Source organism: Papaver somniferum, chromosome 4 (genome assembly GCF_003573695.1).
Source record: "Papaver somniferum cultivar HN1 chromosome 4, ASM357369v1, whole genome shotgun sequence".
NCBI classification, from domain to species: domain Eukaryota; kingdom Viridiplantae; phylum Streptophyta; class Magnoliopsida; order Ranunculales; family Papaveraceae; genus Papaver; species Papaver somniferum.
In genome coordinates, this window is record NC_039361.1 from 91642849 (window position 1) to 91658259 (window position 15411).

Below are 15411 nucleotides of genomic sequence, written 5' to 3' on the forward strand. Positions count from 1 at the left end.
ATATATCCAATAGGTCATATTGAAATGAAAAATGTAAAATATTTAAGTTTTCTTCTTGTACTGATAGATTTATTGAGTGGTAGCATAGTTGCTCTTTCCCCTGCATTGTGCATATTTATGAATTCATCATCGTTGAGAACAGTGAGTGTTTCAGCCCATGGTGTCACGAAGGGATTACCTTGTGCTATGTTTGGGACCTGTCATCCCGTTGACCAATACTGAGCTAGGGAATTGCCGAACGGTGGGGGTCTAAAGGGACCTGTCACCTCATTGGCCGATCCTAGCTTACCGAACGGTGGGGGTCTAAAGGGACCTGTCACCCCGTTGGCCAATCCCGAGCTAGGGAATTAACGAACGGTGTGGGTCTAAAGGGACCTGTCACCCCGTTGGTCAATCCCGAGATAGGGGATTACCGAACGGTGGGAGTCTAAAGTTTAGATATGATGGATATCTCTTCTGCTGGATGCCTTCCCCCGGTCGTACACTGATAGACGCTTATGAGGGAGTCCGGAGAGATTGCACACAAGTTCTTTACCCAGTATGATATATGAGATCGGCCATGCTTACCCTGGTTTTCCAATATATATATATATATATATATATGTAAATGTAAGAGATATATCTAAGTTTTATGTGAGTGCGGGTATGAAATAGTAAAATAGCAACCCTGGCTAATTTAAAGTATTACTGAAATGTAACTAAAAATATTCGCAAACTCTTTAGTCGTAATGATATGTCTTCCCCCTTTTGGTGTCGGAAGTTGATTGTCAAAGCTTGTGAGAGAAAAAGTGATTTTCCTATAAAGCCTTTGTGGATGTTGTTGTACGATGCTTCTGTTAATGTTAGAGGTTGGTTGCAGCACTGACGGACCTACAGCTGGGCTAAAGGGGGCTTTAGTCCGGGTAGCCTTTCCAGTCCACAAGCCAATTCTTGTTTTTTTTGTTCGACCAAGACTTCTAGTCCGGACCTTAAAAGGAAATTTATCCTTTCTGGGTCCGTCCCTGAGTTGCAGTATGCTGTGCGTATATAAGTATGCCGATAAGTTGGTCTTCATGGTCCTTGTTATCGTTCTACTTGTCCTGTCTGATGAACTTGTTGAACCGTTGCTTCTTTAGACTGCCTTTGTCGTGCTTTATTTGTGTACCACGCAAACAGAAGCAAGAAAATTTTGCGGGGTCCCTTTTTGTTGTATCCTACTGCGTCGTCCTGCATGAAGCGTGACTATTGGCCCTTGTGTACTGTACCGCTTTGTGATCGAAGCAAGTCTGGAACGACCATTTCTGGGTTTAGGACGGATTTGTATAGATTGATCTTTCGAATCAAAGTACTCCCGTGCAGTACATTGTTTAGGGTTTAGATTCGTTTCTCACCCACACACACGAAATTACCGAAATCAGCAGAAACCGTTTTCACCCTCAAACAGATACTCTAGTTAGACATAGTATTAAGGAATACAATACGAGGTTTTTTTCTTAACCATTAAACTTTGTATATAAGACATCGACATGATCATATGAATGCTATTGTGATTATGATGGGTATGAGTGAAGATTTCATCACAGGAAACAATGTTTTACATTCGTTTAAAGGAAGTAAGTTCATAAACTCGTTTTGTGAATCGAAAGGGAAATCGGTAGGCTTATTGGTACTGTTATTCATTGCAAATCTATTTTGAATTACCAATATGTGTGTTTAGTATAACCACTCATAAACTTGTTTATGTATCTTGGAAAACTATTCACAAGGCCTGACTTATGTATTAGTATGATTTTTATTAGTGAAACCGATCTTAAGTAATCACTCAAGATGGTATGATCGATGCCTTGTAAATATGTAAATAGCAACTTTTATCTAGTCATTCGGGAACCGATCCTAGTAAGAGGTGCAACAAATCTACAAGAGGGAATCGATCCTTGTAAGAGGTACAACACATTTTTAGTAGATGGGGGAACTGATCCTATGAACATGTGCAACCGAACACAGGTAGTTATCATATGATTTTTAATTTTTTTAAATCTTGTCTTGGGATATGTACTTATCCAAGATATGATATCTAAGGATCTAAAAATGCACCCTTACTGTTGTTGTCACGAGGATGACCTCGTCACAGCACGACTCAAGTTCTATGTCTATTTCGTCATTTTCCCATATGTTTACTTTATGTGACAATTTAACTAATCACCTGCTTGATTTGTGGCGATTGTACTGAAATAGTTCCAGCCTGTTGTTAATGATGTGCGTGATAGAGGCGAGGCAGTTACACAGTTGGTGCTTCTTTGATTCTTTGTTATATTGTGTACTTCTCCGTCATTTGTGAAGGATTTTTTCTTCTATGCAAATGCAACGTATGCTCTATCAAAGAGGCTTTTTTCTTCTTGATCCCCAGGTAGGCCAAATATTTGTGTTTTAGATTGTTGTTTGTGAGTGACAAGTGTACAAATTATTTCTAACCCTCTTTTTTTTTGGTGTGCGAGCAGCTTAATCCAGCTGTTAAAGAGGCGTTTGATGTTGCCTATGATAACATATATGCATTTCATTATCCTCAAAAAGCTCCCCTGGTGAGAGTTGAAAACATGAAATTAAGAAAAATATCAATCCGTTTTTTATGTATCAGAGGACGTACTGGATTACCAAATAGCTAATACTCTCTACGTAGCTTATAGGGATATGAGGTCGTATAGAGTAATGGTATATACTGACCACTAACTATATAACTTTCTCACTAACTAATTTAAATAGTTAGTGGTAGTATTGATATATACACGGTAAGACTAGAATACAAGTTGTATATATATATATATATGCTAGTGGTTATTTAGTATGAACTACTAAACTGATCACTAAACTTTGGAAGGGAAAGAAAGAGGTGGTTCTTATTCGAACTTATTACCGTTGCATTACAAAAGTGGAGAAACCACTCGGCTATTTATAGCCATTTGAGTCGGTAAAGTACACACGTGTTTACATTTTAAGATTTACTTAACCACTAAGATGTTGATGCTTATCTTGGTTGGGCGGTTAAGAATTAACCAAGAAGTAAATCCATTGTTTATTGGATTGTTCCCAATCAATGGTGGGCCATCCCCACTAGACATATTCACAAAATACTCCCTTGGACCACCATTCCTAAGAATGTTGTCTTATTAAAACCTTGTCGATAAAACTCAATGGGATAAAATCCGGACAAAGAAAAAAGAGTACAAAAAAAAAAAAATTGGAACAGTGTTGGACATGCATATACTGCCTCGTTAAAACCTTGACAAGGAAAACCCAATGGGACAAAATCTTGACTAAGGAAAAAGAGTACATCGCGTTATAGTCTAAAATCTCCCCCTGAACAAAATCTCTGTCAGTTGGTTTGCTTGTACATGTGGCGCATTCCGATCCCGTAAACCAGCTTCCGGAAGAGCTTTGTTGATAATGATTTGGTGAATAGGTCAACATAATTCTCACAAGACTGTATCTTCTGGATCTCAATCTCGTTGTTCTTCTGGAGGTGGTGTCCGTAGAATAATTTTGGAGAAATATGCTTTATCCTATCACCTTTGATGTAGCCCTCTTTAATTTGTGCTATGCAAGCTGAATTGTCTTCACAAATTATTTTTGGTGTACTGGTAATGGACGGTAGACCACAAGAGCTTCTGATATGCTTGACTAATGATCGCAGCCACACACATTCTCGACTTGTTTCATGTAGAGCAATTATTTCGGAATGGTTGGAGGAGGTAGCTGGCATGCTCTGCTTACAAGATCTCCACGAAAATGATGTTCCACCGCTTGTAAAGATATACCCTGTCTGAGAGATTGCTTTGTGGGTGTCCGAAAGATAACCAGCATCTGTGTATCCCTTAATCTTCGAGCAGTTCTATGAGTCTTTTGAGTAGAACAATCCCATGTCTGTAGTGCCGTGTAGGTAACGTAAAATGTGTTTTACTCCAGCCCAATGTCTCTTTGTTGGCGCAGAACTGTACCTGGCTAAGAAATTTACTGCAAAAGAAATGTCTGGCCTAGTGCACTGAGCTAAATACAATAACCCACCGATGGCACTCAAATATGGTACTTCTTGTCCAAGAAGTGTTTCGCCTTCTTCTTTGGGGCGAAATGGATCTCTTTTGGGATCAAGAGATCTCACAACCATTGGAGTGCTGAGCGGATACGATTTGTCCATGTTAAAGCGTTTGAGAAGTTTCTCTATATACGCTGACTGATGGACAAGGATACCACCCTCATAATTCTCAAGTTGTAGACCAAGACAAAACCTTGTTTTACCGAGATCTTTCATCTCGAACTCCTTCTTTAAGCATTTTTGTGCTTTGGAGAGTTCATCAGGAGTTCCAATAAGATTGATGTCATCTACATATACAACAATTATGGCAACCCCAGTGTTTTCCTTTTTAATGAAAATACATGGGCATATAGGATTTTTCACATAACCCTGACTTAACAAGTATTCACTCAGACGATTATACCACATTCGTCCAGATTGTTTCAAACCATACAAGGCTCGATTTAATTTTAGTGAATACATATGACATGGTTTATCAGCTAGCAGTTGAAAACCTTCGGGGATTTTCATATAGATATCTGTATCCAGTTTTCCATACAAATATGCAGTAACCACGTCCATTAGATGCATGTCGAGTCCTTCATGGACTACCAGACTAATCAAATACCTAAAGGTAATCGCATCTATAACAGGTGAATATGTTTCCTCGTAATCAATCCCTGTCCTCTGTGAGAAACCTTGTGCCACTAGTCTTGCTTTATAGCGAACGACTTCATTTTTCTCATTTCGCTTGCGCACAAACACCCATTTACAACCAACCGGTCTCACATTATCTGGTGTTCGGACTGCAGTACCAAAAACATTGCGCTTAGCGAGAGAAAGTAATTCTCCTTGGATTGCCTTTTTCCATTTCGTCCAATCTTCCTTTGAAGACATTCCTCTATAGAGTGTGGTTCAACACCATCATTATCCAAGGCAATGTCAGTAGCTACTGTAAATTAAAATATGTCATCAACAATCATTGTGTTTTGATCCCAAACCTCTCTATTGTATGCATAATTAATAGAGGTTTCCTCATTTTGAGGTTCCATTGTCTCCATCGAGACATTCTCCTCGTCAGGAGATCTATTTTCAGAGAGTTTGGATCCTTCTCTAATAGTCTCCTCAAGACCACTATTAGTCAATGATTGAGACTGGCTTTTCATCTTTCGAGGAGCAGAATATTTTGATCCAACTGGTCGTCCACGCTTACTGCGTACCTCAGACGACTTATTTGCTGCCACATCCATAGATTGTCCTGTAGGAACATCAATGCGTGATGGAGCATTTTTAGCCGGCTCATCTATTTTCATTATTTTTGATGTATCTGTAAATGCCCCAGGCATTTGATTTGCAATATTTTGAAGATGTAAAATCTTCTGCACCTCAGTTTCACACTGGCTTGTGCGTACATCAAGATGAGACAACTCTGGTGTATACCAGGATAATTCACGTCGTTCCTAAGGCGGTAGCTCCCCCCCCCCCCTAACGGGGGGAAGACTGTCTCATCAAAATGAAAATCTGCAAATCTTGCCGTAAAAACATCCCATGTTAATGGTTCAAGATATCGAATTATATATGGCGAGTCAAATCCAACATATATCCCAAGTCGACGTTGTGTGCCGAACTTTGTGCGTTGTGGTGGTGCAATGGGAACATAAACAGCACAACCAAAAACACGCAAATGAGATATGTCTGGTGGATGACCTAACACATGTTGTAAAGGGGAATACTGATTATTCTCACAAGGTCGATAACGTACCAGTGCAGCAGTGTGCAAAATAGCATGTCCCCAAGCCGAAACAGGGAGTTGAGTTTTCATAAGCATAGGTATGGCAATTAGTTGCAAGTGTTTAATGAATGATTCTGCTTCTATGTATGCACATGAGCAACAAGATGCTCAACCTCAATGCCTAACGACATACAATATGCGTCAAATGCCTTTGAAGAAAACTCCGCTGCACCGTCAAGTCGGATGGACTTGATAGAATAATCAGGAAAATGAGCACGTAATTTAATAATTTGGGCAAGAAGCCAGGCAAATGCTAAATTACGTGTTGAAAGTAAACAAACATGTGACCATCTAGCAGAAGCATCGATCAAAACCATAAAGTACTGAAAGGGTCCATTATAGGGATGTATAGGACCACATATATCACCTTGTATTCTTTTCAAGAAAGTAGGTGATTCCAGAACTACTTTTTTCAAGGACGGTTTCGTAATCAGTTTCCCCATAAAACAAGCAGTACAACCAAGTTCTTTGTTAAGCAGAAGTTTCTGCAAAGGATGTCTCTGACAGGTCTGAACAATTCTACTCATCATAGTAGAACCTAGGTGTCCAAGTCGATTGTGCCACAACACAAATGTATTCGGGTCATAAAACTTCCGAACTATGACCGAATAAGATTCAACTTTTACAATCTTTGTATGGTACAACCCAGAAGCGAGAGCTGGAAGCCTCTCAGCAATATGCCTTCCGTTAGGCGATGTAATATACAAGTACTCCATATTGTTCTAATCAACCGTTTTAGTGTGGCATTCATTATTGCGTATATCTTTAAAACTCAACAGATTCCTATAGGATCCGGAGGAATATAACGCATCATTGATAGTGAATACGGTACCACACGGTAATGAGACAAGCTTTACCAGCACCTTCTACAAGGTTAGTTGAACCACTGATGGTAGTGATACTAGCCTTAAACCTTTTCAAGGTTACGAAGTACTTAGTGCTTCGAAATATTGAATTTGTCGTCCCACTATCAACAATACGAAATTCACCATCGGGATTGCTTTCGGAGTCTATAACCTTTCATATACATAGAGAAGGTATAAGATAGTTGCTCAAAATAATTTTAGCAACACACGTATATTACATACATTCATACATATTACACACATACAAGCCCAAAAATTAGTACAAGCCGAAAATACCAAAAGAGGTAAATACAAAATACAGGTAACACACTAAAACATGATATTACAACTTTAATTTACACTAAATAAACCATCAGCAAACTGGTCAAAAGAAGTCTGGTATTCATTTCCCTCAAAATCGAGTAGGTAGTCAGAAACCTCTAACTTTGGATATTAAGTGGAAATATTGTGTTCTGCCAAATTCATCTCAACGTTTGCTTCATTTTTCTTGTGAGGCTCACAGAGATCAGCGCGGCAGCATCTATACCAATGGTCTTTAGAACCACAGCGTTAGCAACCCTCGTCATTTTTCTTGGGGGGATTCTCAGATTTCTTTTGAGAATTGGAAGTCGATCCCTTCCCTTTATCTTGCTTCGCTTCCGCATTTTTGTTATACAAATGGTTGTTGGCATTTATATGCCTATAGCCTCCGCGTTTACACTTCTTTCCACGATAACCCTGCTTACCACGATCATGTCCATATCCAGAGGACGATGCCCTATTTACTTCGGGCACCGGAGCAGAACCACAAGGACGGGACTCGTGATTTTTAATTAACAATTTGTTATTCTGCTCAGCCACGAGAAGACAACATATTAGATCAGAATACCGTGTAAAACGACGTTCCCGAAATAATTGCTGAAGTACAATATGTGAAGCATGAAATGTACTTAACGTCTTCTCTAGCTTGGATTCTTCTGACAACGGCTCACCGCACATCTCAAATTAAGCAGCGATTTTGTGCAATTCAGAATTGTAAGCCGATACGAATTTAAAATCCTGAAACCTCATATGAATCTATTGGTTACGAATTTTTGGCAGGGTGACCACTTTAAAATGGTCATATTTGCCTTTTATGGTATTCCATAACTTTTGAGGTTCTCTACAGTTTGCTACCTCATGTTTCAGGGTTGGGGAGAGGTGACGGCGCAAGTAAGCTACATCCCTAGCGCGTTCGTCTGACGTACAATCTCCCCCAATGATCGTATGACCAAGTTTATTCGTTTCTAGATACAGTTCTGCATCGAGCGCTCATGAGAGATAATTTTCACCAGAATCTTCAAGTGACATAAAATCAAGGCTAACTAAATTCGACGACATTTTAAAAGAAATGTGATAGAAATGTCAAACCTGCCGAAACGGGACCTGGAAAATGGTCGGAACAGACGGCCACTCCTTTAGCTTGATTGAACACCGGAACACCACGTACAGTGGAGCTATTTCGTGCTGATACCGTTTTATGTATCAGAGGACGTACTGGATTACCAAATAGCTAATGCTCTTTACTTAGCTTATAGGGATATGAGGTCGTACAGAGTAATGGTATATACTGACCACTAACTATATAACTTTCTCACTAACTAATCTAAATAGCTAGTGGTAATATAGATATATATACACGGTAAGACTACAATACAAGTTGTATATATATGTTTATCATAAAAAAAAAAAAAAAAGAGTTGTATATATATGCTAGTGGTTATTTAATATGAACTACTAAACTGAGGAAGGGAAAGAAAGAGGTGGTTCTTATTCGAACTACTCCAATTACTGTTACATTACAAAAGTGGAGAAACCACTCGGCTATTTATAGCCATTTGAGTCGGTAAAGTACACACATGTGTTTACATTTTAACAATTACTTAACCACTAAGATGTTGATGTTTATCTTGGTTAGGCGGTTAAGAATTAACCAAGAAGTAAATCCAGTGTTTATTGGATTTTTCCCGATCAATGGTGGGCCACCCCCACTTAGGGGTGTAAATAATATCCGAAAATACTCGGTCTGCCTGTATCCGCCCGAGCCCGTCTATACCCGAAGTAGCCCAAAGCCTGTTATGGCCCGTCATGGACCACCCGGCCTGGCCTGAATTAATTTATTGGGCGGTCTCGGGCTTTGCGATTAATTATGATGCCCGGCCTGATACCCGATCTGGTGCCCGGCCTGAAAGCCTTCTATGTGCCATTAATCATTTAATATCCTCTTAAAAAGACTTAAAAGTTACAATTTTATAATTGTCAATTTTGTGTTAAGAAAAATAAAATATATAATTGTTTTTTTACTTATAATTAACCTTTTCAAAACATTAATGGTAATATATTTTCTTATTAGAAAGTTTATTGTACTCTAATTAATTATTTATTATAGACTAAAATTAAAAATTTGTCACTGTAATTTAAATATAAAATAATACTATCACTTACGATATGCGATGTTGGAAAGGAAAGGATATTGTATTTAATACCGTTCATTTGAAAATTTAAACTTAAAAAAAAAAATCAAAATAGTGGCCTGTCCGGCCCGATCTGGCCTGCCCGTATAAAAAACGGGCTTTGGACGGTCTTTGGGTAGCAAATTATCTACTTGTGCCCGGCCTGAATTTGTTTACGGGCTCACAAATATTAAGCCTGGCCTGCCCGGCCTGTCTTAGTTTTTGGGTCGGGCGCCCGGCCTGCCCGAATTTACACCCCTACCCCCACTAGACATGTTCACATAATACCGTTTTTGTTTTTGTGGTTATATCTCCGTCGTATCTGGTATCTCAGTCAATTGCCAATCCTATTGTTACAATTTTACAGGCACTGCCGGTATTCAACTTTGCAAACCAGGCAGGTCTTGACATGCTTGAGACAACTCTGGTTGCCCTCCAAGACATAACTTTAGAAAAGATATTCGATGACCACGGGAGAAAGACTCTATATGATGAGTTCCCACTGATACAACATGTTTGTCAAGTAGCTCCTAATTAAGAAATTTACTCAATTTTATATAATATTAAGGGTATATTAATTAATTCCGTCAGAAATGAAACGTATTACGAATATTGGAGTGCATTTCATATTTGATTTCACATTATTCTGAACGTACCAGAAATCTAAATGGTGGAAACCATGTTAGACAGCATAGTGGTGTAAATAGAAAAAAAAAAAAAGTTGAAGCTTCATACTCTATAGGAATCCATGGGAAAGGATATTATTATTTATACATTATATGCCGTGCCCAGCTTCACATAGCAAGAACTATACATTATATGCCGTGCCCAGCTGACAATTGACACTGATATATATAAACCCTTCAAGCTGGCTCACATGGAATGATCTTATGATTAATTTTGGTGATCTTCTTATGCCATCTTCACTAGACCTGTCCTTTGAATCCAAGAACTTAGGAGTTCCGTAATTGGGTTGTTGAAGATCATGAAAGTAAGTAAAATATCAATCCATTTTTGTTTTTCTGGTTCACATTTTTCAGTATGATTGGAAATTAATCAAGTGATCGTATTTCAAACTAAACGGGGATTCCGAATTAGAAGAATGCTTATGGGTTTTGGTCTGAAGTTTACTGGCCCTCATCCTTTTTTTGTTATCTCTTTGGTCTTCTCTCTTTAGCAAAATTTTGAATAATTGTCTCCGATTCAAAGAGCCATAAAGATCCTCGTTCATGTATACACAAGGATGATCCAAGTCCTATGTTTTCCTGAGATCACATTACCAGTCCCTTCTAAAATGTATAAAATCGCAGTCCTATCGTGAACTATTAGGAAAGGAAAATTTCTTGTTTGGTCCTAGGCTCATATAGTTATTTATAATAGGGTCCAACCGGAATTTTTTTTTATCCGGAGGTCCAAAATTAATTAAAACATGAAAATGTCCATAATGCCCATTACTACCAAACGTGTGTGTCTACACTGCTTACAAATTTGAGTACATATCTGGTACACTGCTTAAAAATTCGAGTACATATTTGCTACACTGCTTACAAATTTGAGTACATATCTGTCTGGGTACATATTTGTCGTACTGCTTACAAATCCGATTATATATCTGAATGCTTACAAATTCGAGTACATATTTGCTGCACTGCTTCCAGGTAGAGTACAAATCTGTAAGAATCAATGATAAATAAATTAGAAAACGTATTACATCACATACATTGTAGGATCATACAATGTAGCAACCCAACCTTCTATGTTCCTCCAAATCCATTTGCAGCACACCTTCTTTGAAACACACGTCACAACCAATTTGTAACTTCATCAAGACCACCACCAATTTCACAAGCTTGCAAATCTGAACCAACAACAACTCCTGTTCCTATCATTCAAAATCTGTCATTTCTTGCAATAAGTTCTGAATTGCAGATCCAGATCATCTCCATATCCAATTCCAGTACTGAATCAAACGTAACAAAGAGCATCTATTTCAGTATTTCATATACGTACTGAATCAAACATAACAAGGAGCACTTCCTATCAGTATGCGATATATGTACTGAAGATTCATGAACTACAAATCAACAGTATGACAACAACAGGTGACAGATCTATAAAAAATAAGAGAATCGAAAGACATATTACAGTATTTCACATAAGTACTGAAGGGTAAGACTAAAAAAGGAGCAAAAACACAGCAAATATCACTTCCTATCAGTATTATACATACATACTCATGGATCGAACCAAAAAAATTGGAAAAACTTCAAATAAAACAAAATTAGAAGAGTTTTGTATCAGTACGCCATATATGTACTGTCAATTCATACACGAAAAACAACTGTAACAAACCTAAAAAATGTTATAATGTTGAACCAATGATAAATCATAAATAACCGCTACAGTTTTAGTTACCTGTAACCCTGGGAAAACAGCATTGTTAATTGCAGATTCCATATCAACCCAAAGAACAAGATCTTTCTTGAAGAAAATCATGCCACCTCTGGGACCTCGTAATGACTGCAAATTGAAACAGAAGACATAGTAAACAACAAGACCCTTGAATCTAAACCAATAAAAACAAATGCTGCTTGTGTTGGTGTCAGTAGTTGCAGTCTTGCAGACTTCATGAATGTGACTAGGTGTACCTTGTGAGTGGTGGTTGTTACAACATCACAGTATTCAAATGGGTCGGCAAGTACAGATGCAGTAACGAGACCACTTATGTGAGCCATATCCATCATGAGAAAAGCCCCGACAGAATCTGAAATATTCAAGAAACATAGCAGGAAAGGGAATTAGGTGTGCGTAATGGGTTAACTAGTCTGATTCTCTGATCACTAAGAATAACAACTGTTGACAATCAAAATATATGTGTATACCTTTCTCATTCGAGGATAATCGAAATCACGAGGATAAGCACTAGCACCAACAATGATGAGTTTTGGTCGAAAGAGGGTGGCAGTTTTCTCAAGCATATCATAATCAATAAGGCCTGCAAGTGAATTTGGTAATGAATGCAAATTATCAACGAATTATAAATGAACAACAATAGACCACATAGTCATTACACAATATAAGAATACAGAGCAGCACCTGTTGATTCATCAAGACGGTAGGGCATCGATTCAAAATAAATCGAAGTCCCAGATACCCGTCTTTTAGGAGTCATAAATCCATGTGACAAGTGACCTCCATGAGGAAGATCCAGACCCTGTGCCAGTTACATGAACAAAGCCCTTTGTTGACAAAGTGTCTCTAGCTCATCAATGTACTCATTGCCACCATAATACCTACATTGAAGAATGAAATGATCAAATGCATTTCAATACAAATACAGGGAAAAAATACAACATTAAGCACCATATTTACCTTTTACCAGAAAGCCCTTCTGAATACTTGTTTGTGAGACAAGAACCCATAGCTTCCATCACTGCGCGAGATGTAAAATTCTCTGAAGCAATGAGCTCCAAGCTGTTAAACTGAAGATTCTTCTCACTATCAATTATTGAACGTACTTCAGGGTCTGCCTAACTTGAGAAGGTAATCTATCCGCAGTAGTAGTACCCAACTTGGGAAAAAAAGTTGAAGAACCTTTAGTAAAAAGATTGGGTTGTTGTATAACAGCACCCATTATTGCAGCTCCACTGTATGCCTGCATCTACTTCACTTCTCCTTAAACATAAGAAGGAGCACTTCCTATCAGTATGCAATATATGTACTGAAGATTCATGAACTACAAATCAACAGTATGACAACAACAGGTGACAGATCTATGAAAAATAAGAGAATCGAAAGACATATTACAGTATTTCACATAAGTACTGAAGGGTAAGACTAAAAAAGAAGCAAAAACACAGCAAAGTCAGCAATCACAGGCACTTTGACAGCAAAATGATGATGATTATAATAAATGTATGCATAGCAGTAGGTATTTGGATTGGAACACTCTGCATCATACATGTTTTGAACCTGCAAATGTCACAAAGATGCAACAGTATTAAAATACAGTATTTCACATACGTACTGATGGGTCAAACTAAAAAAAGTGAGAGATCTATGCAAGAAACAGATTCTAAGAGCAGTTTCTATGAGTATGCCATATATGTACTGCAGATTCATGAACTACAAAATCAACTGCATGACAAAGAATAATTAAGAATCTAGGAGAAACAACAGAATCGAAGCACGTAATACGGTATTTCACATACATACTGATGGGTCAAACTAAAAAAAGTGAAAGATCTATGCAAGAAACAGAATCCAAGAGCATAAACAATGAGTATGTCATATATGTACTGCTGGATAATACGATCTGAAAGTGAAAACAAACCTGATTTTGAAAAGAAAACAGAAATATAATCAAATCGAACTAAAATAAGCTAAAAACTTAACAGTCTAACCAAATAACTGAATAAATACGAACAAGATTCATAAAAAACAGACAGAACACAACCGATCTCCATGATCTATGCAAGAAACAGATTCTAAGAGCAGTTTCTATGAGTATGCCATATATGTACTGCAGATTCATGAACTACAAAATCAACTGCATGACAAAGAATAATTAAGAATCTAGGAGAAACAGCAGAATCGAAGCACGTAATACGGTATTTCACATACGTACTGATGGGTCAAACTAAAAAAAGTGAAAGATCTATGCAAGAAACAGAATCCAAGAGCATAAACAATGAGTATGTCATATATGTACTGCTGGATAATACGATCTGAAAGTGAAAACAAACCTGATTTTGAAAAGAAAACAGAAATATAATCAAATCGAACTAAAATAAGCTAAAAACTTAACAATCTAACCAAATAACTGAATAAATACGAAAAAGATTCATAAAAAACAAACAGAACACAACCGATCTCCATGATCCAAAATTCAAATCTTATAATGATTCAAAAACTGTATCAGAAACAATGAGTATGTCATATATGTACTGCTGGATAATACGATCTGAAAGTGAAAACAAAACTGATTTTGAAAAGAAAACAGAAAGATAATCAAATCGAAAGCTAAAATAAACTAAAAACTTAACAATCTAACCAAATAACTGAATAAAAACGAACAAGAATCATAAAAAAAAACAGAACACAACCTATCTCCATTAAACTGTAGCAGAAAGAAGAAAACTAAAAGATTAAGCAACATACCTGTTAAAAATCGCAGAAGAAATCTTCAGAAACCCTAATCCCAAATCCAGAAGAAGAAAGAGAGCAGAATTTTCCCAAGAATAATCGGCTGAATTTTTTTTAGAAACTTTGAAATAGACTGCTTTAATATATGTAGGATTGGAAGGGTAGTTTAGGTATTTAGAAATTTCGTACAATTTGTCTCGCACGTGTACAGGACCTGGGCTTAAAAAATTTGGTCCATTTTCATGTTTTCTCTTAATTATGGACCTCTGATTAGTGGGCTTTAATGGATGGACCTGCCACTAACTAAGAACACTATAATGGTACCTATTGGTAATTCCTACATTAGGAAAATCAATAGTTAAGTGGACATGTCTTTCGTTTTCTCTAGAATGCAGCACTTATAACTAGTTTGACCCTCTATTTGGTCAGGGTGTTGGATCTGAGCAAGTATCAAGGTGCATTAATTATGTGGGTCTTTATGTTCCTGGGAGGACTGCAGTTTTACCTTCAACATCACTCATGCATGCAGTGGTAATTTTCCTAGTTTATGTTAGCAGAGAAATTCCATACTCGGTGACTTATATGATGTGTGGTGAATTTTAATTTTCTGTTACCAGATGGGTTGACATTTTGTTTGTTCTGCACCTTCCTGCACAGATTGCAGGAATGCAAAAGTGTTATTCTAGCTACTCCTCCTGGAAAAGATGGCAGCATCTGCAAGGGTTTTACCTACCAACATACTCTTGTGAATCATGTCATTAATTACATTACATTTATAAGCTAAAGAAATCTCTTTCTTTATTTCTCTCTTTCTCTTTAGGAGGTGCTTTTCCATGAATGCATGTCATTTCAGCCACGGCGCGGGGGGACTTCATCTTGCCCTTAGATTCTAATGTTCTTCAATACTTTCATTAGTTTTATAGGAGTTCAGCTTAGTGAAAAGTTTGATGTGGCGTTTCTCTATAAGCGTCTAATCGGTATCGTCACTTTCTTATTTGTTTTGAAGGTGGAGAATTTTTTTGGACCTGGAAATCAGTAAGTCACAGCTGCAAAAATGATTTTCCAGGTATTCTTGTCATCTCCTCTATTAAG

At 37.5% G+C, this 15411-nt stretch overlaps 1 long non-coding RNA gene across 1 annotated transcript; it reads right to left on the bottom strand.

The window, feature by feature from the left end:
• Positions 1-12125: 12125 nt before the first annotated feature.
• On the bottom strand, positions 12126-12664 carry LOC113274084. The gene is made up of 3 exons (XR_003322776.1): positions 12547-12664; positions 12271-12467; positions 12126-12169 (listed from the first exon to the last, which is right to left on the bottom strand). It is a non-coding gene; the product is annotated as an uncharacterized LOC113274084 (long non-coding RNA).
• Between the last annotated feature and the right edge of the window lie 2747 nt (positions 12665-15411).